The sequence below is a fragment of the Thalassophryne amazonica genome, chromosome 10 (genome assembly GCF_902500255.1).
Source record: "Thalassophryne amazonica chromosome 10, fThaAma1.1, whole genome shotgun sequence".
Taxonomy (NCBI): Eukaryota; Metazoa; Chordata; class Actinopteri; order Batrachoidiformes; family Batrachoididae; genus Thalassophryne; species Thalassophryne amazonica.
The window spans coordinates 86,239,576-86,243,018 of NC_047112.1; positions in this window are offsets into that span (position 1 = coordinate 86,239,576).

Consider the following 3,443-nt stretch of genomic DNA (forward strand, 5'->3'; position numbering starts at 1 on the left):
ATTCCACTCACACCTTAAATCTTTTGGCACAGATTAGTTTCTTCGCCAGAAAACCTCTCCCTTCCGCCTTCCGAATGGCAGCCGTCTTAAAAGGCAATCAGACTGGTTGTTATGTTCACAACACACGCGACTAATTTACGAAATAAAACCCCTTTTGTGCTCAGATTATGGGCCCTAGAAATGGCAGTGCAGAGTTGGACAAGCCCCAAATGCACTTGTGCTATGTGCACCATATGTCCCTATCAGCCTAGATGCATTCACCCAACCTCAATTAGGACATTTTAAGCAACTCCCACATCATCCAAATGCTAAAATGTGTTTTTAAAGACAGTATGCCAACTGACAGACACTTGAGGACTCATTCCCTTCACATAAAAATACTTTATTTCTATTTTTTAATACAAATTTAAAATAAAAAGGAAAACCTTTTTCAATTAACATGTCATATTCCATGTACACTTATGAGACACCATGATCTCAGCATACAGTACTGAAGGATACCAGTGAGATCAGGTGGACAGATGGCAGGAGTATGGAAATAATAACCTCAATGACAAGCCCTCACAGCCAAAGAAACCTCAAGTGCTCCCAAACATAGTGCACACTGTATGATAAAATTATTAAAACTAACTTTGCAGTAATTCAGAAATCAAGGCTACTTAAATTACAAAGGCATGACATCACCCTGGTTTCTCTCATATAGCACAGGGCATGTTAATACTGCAGAAACACGGAAGGAGACAAAACAATTTAGACAGTGTTTCATAACCAGCTGGGCAATCAGTGGATCTATGAGACCTCATTATCCCACCAATACTTCAGCACCCATAATGTTCACATCTAAGGCCTGGGGACACTAGAGACAAATGTTGTTCTGTGGCATCAGTGCAATGAATAGGTGATTGTCTGCACAGTTAGTTATAGCACCTAGTTATAAGCACTTTGCAAAAAGTTTCTATGTAATGAAATGGCTCATGTGTGTTGAAATAAAGAGTGTCTCGTGATGACATTCCAGGTGTGGATTAGACAGAAATGTCATTAGAGAAGGCGGGTTTATCATCCTTATCGGCTGCAAGTCTGTATGGCGGGAGGCCAGCATGGCTCAGTTACTTTGGCCGCCAGCAAGCCAACATGTCACAGCAGTGGCGCACCAGTGTTGCAGGTAGGAGTCCATTTCTGTCCCCCCACACTAAAAAAAAATTGTCCCTTGGAGGCCATGTCTCAAACCTATCGCCCATGTCATTAAAGGCGCTGAATTTGCAATTTAGAAAAGAATCTTTAACGGCAATGGACAGACAATTTAAAGGCCTCAAAGTTGCAAAAGGCTGGCAAGTGCCCATAAAGCAAAGGTGAACAAACATGGAAAGGTGAAATTCCAAGAACAAAGACATGCTGACAAACTGCACTTCCTTGTTCCGTTTGACAAAAATAACTTGCGTACTGCAGAACATTCAGTTCATCTCAACCCTTATTTTATAAAAAAAAAAAAAAAAAAAAATGTTTTTGCTTCTGGATATTGACTTATTACCTTATTCAGTTAGAAAATAAACATCTTAGAAACTTGCAGGTTATATATCTCATACTGGGAGGTATTACAGCAGCTACGAAAGTCTATCAACCAACACAGAAGCCTTTCTGACAGTGCTCGTAGAAAAGATGGCAAAGTTTAAAAAGAAGATGAGACGACAGATGGAAATTGCTGTAACATTCCGGGGGCTCCCAGTGTTCCTCCAACACCAGTAAACTGTTGAACACAGCAACAAATGTGCCATTTTTCTTGAAGAAAATGAAATGTCTCAGTGTGTGCACGTGTATACATGACAATAGTAGAGAAGCTTGAATCTTCGACCGGACTGGGTTGCTTGACGCGAGGATGTTTCGCTTCAAATCGCAGAAGCTTCCTCAGCTAAAATTCTTGCTCTGGTGGTCTGACTTCTGTCTTGACTCTTGTCGAGAAGAATGAACCGAAGTCACAAAAGCTGGAGTTTTAACATAACCAGACCCCTCCTACCGAGAGGCAGACTGCTAAGGCTAATGACTAAACAATAGCTCTAATTAGAACCTATTTTGCTCTAGTTCACACCCTCCTAATGACAGGGCAGCTGTGGCTCCCTTGACGACTCTGCTGATGATGTGAATGACTCATTACCATGAATTTTTCTGTGTAGGCTCTCGTTCATTACCATGAACAAAAGACTGAAACCGCTTTGACCTGAGTACCCCATTGTAAACAGGGGATAAAGCGTGTCTCAGACCCCCTCCCCGGTTAAGGCTGGGTTTCAAATGTTTCACAAAGAATGCCTTCTTGACCCCTGTCTCAAACCATTTCTTCTCTCTGGCTAATATTTTAACTTCCTTGTCCTAAAACGTGTGGTTAGTGTCTTTAAGGTGGAGATGAACCGCAGACTGAAGTCCACTGGCACCCTCTCTGCGGTGCTGGTATAGCCTTTTGTGTAAAGGTTGCTTCGTCTCACCTATGTAGTGTTCGTTACAGTTTTCCTGACATCTGACAGAATACACTACATTGCTCTGTTTGTAACTAGGGATCATGTCCTTAGGGTGAACTAATTTCTGTCTCAAGGTGTTAACCGGTTTAAAGAAAACTGGGATTTTGTGCTGTCTGAAGATCCTCTGTAGTTTTTCCCCTACTCCTGCTAAATAAGGGAGAGACACTCTTCTTCTTGTCTCCATCTCCTGTCTATCTGGTCTCTTAGTTTTCTGGAAGAGGAGTGTATCTCCCTTATTTAGCAGGAGTAGGGGAAAAACTACAGAGGATCTTCAGACAGCACAAAATCCCAGTTTTCTTTAAACCGGTTAACACCTTGAGACAGAAATTAGTTCACCCTAAGGACATGATTCCTAGTTACAAACAGAGCAATGTAGTGTATTCTGTCAGATGTCAGGAAAACTGTAACGAACACTACATAGGTGAGACGAAGCAACCTTTACACAAAAGGCTATACCAGCACCGCAGAGAGGGCGCCAGTGGACCTCAGTCTGCAGTTCATCTCCACCTTAAAGACACTAACCACACATTTGAGGACAAGGAAGTTAAAATATTAGCCAGAGAGAAGAAACTGTTTGAGAGAGGGGTCAAGGAGGCATTCTTTGTGAAACGTTTGAAACCCAGCCTTAACCGGGGAGGGGGTCTGAGACACGCTTTATCCCCTGTTTACAATGGGGTACTCAGGTCAAAGCGATTTCAGTCTTTTGTTCATGGTAATGAGTCATTCACGTCATCAGCAGAGTCGTCAAGGGAGCCACAGCTGCCCTGTCATTAGGAGGGTGCCAACTAGAGCAAAATAGGTTCTAATTAGAGCTATTGTGTAGTCATTAGCCTTAGCAGTCTGCCTCACGGTAGGAGGGGTCTGGTTAGGTTAAAACTCCAGCTTTTGTGACTTCGGTTCATTCTTCTCGACAAGAGTCAAGACAGAAGTCAGACC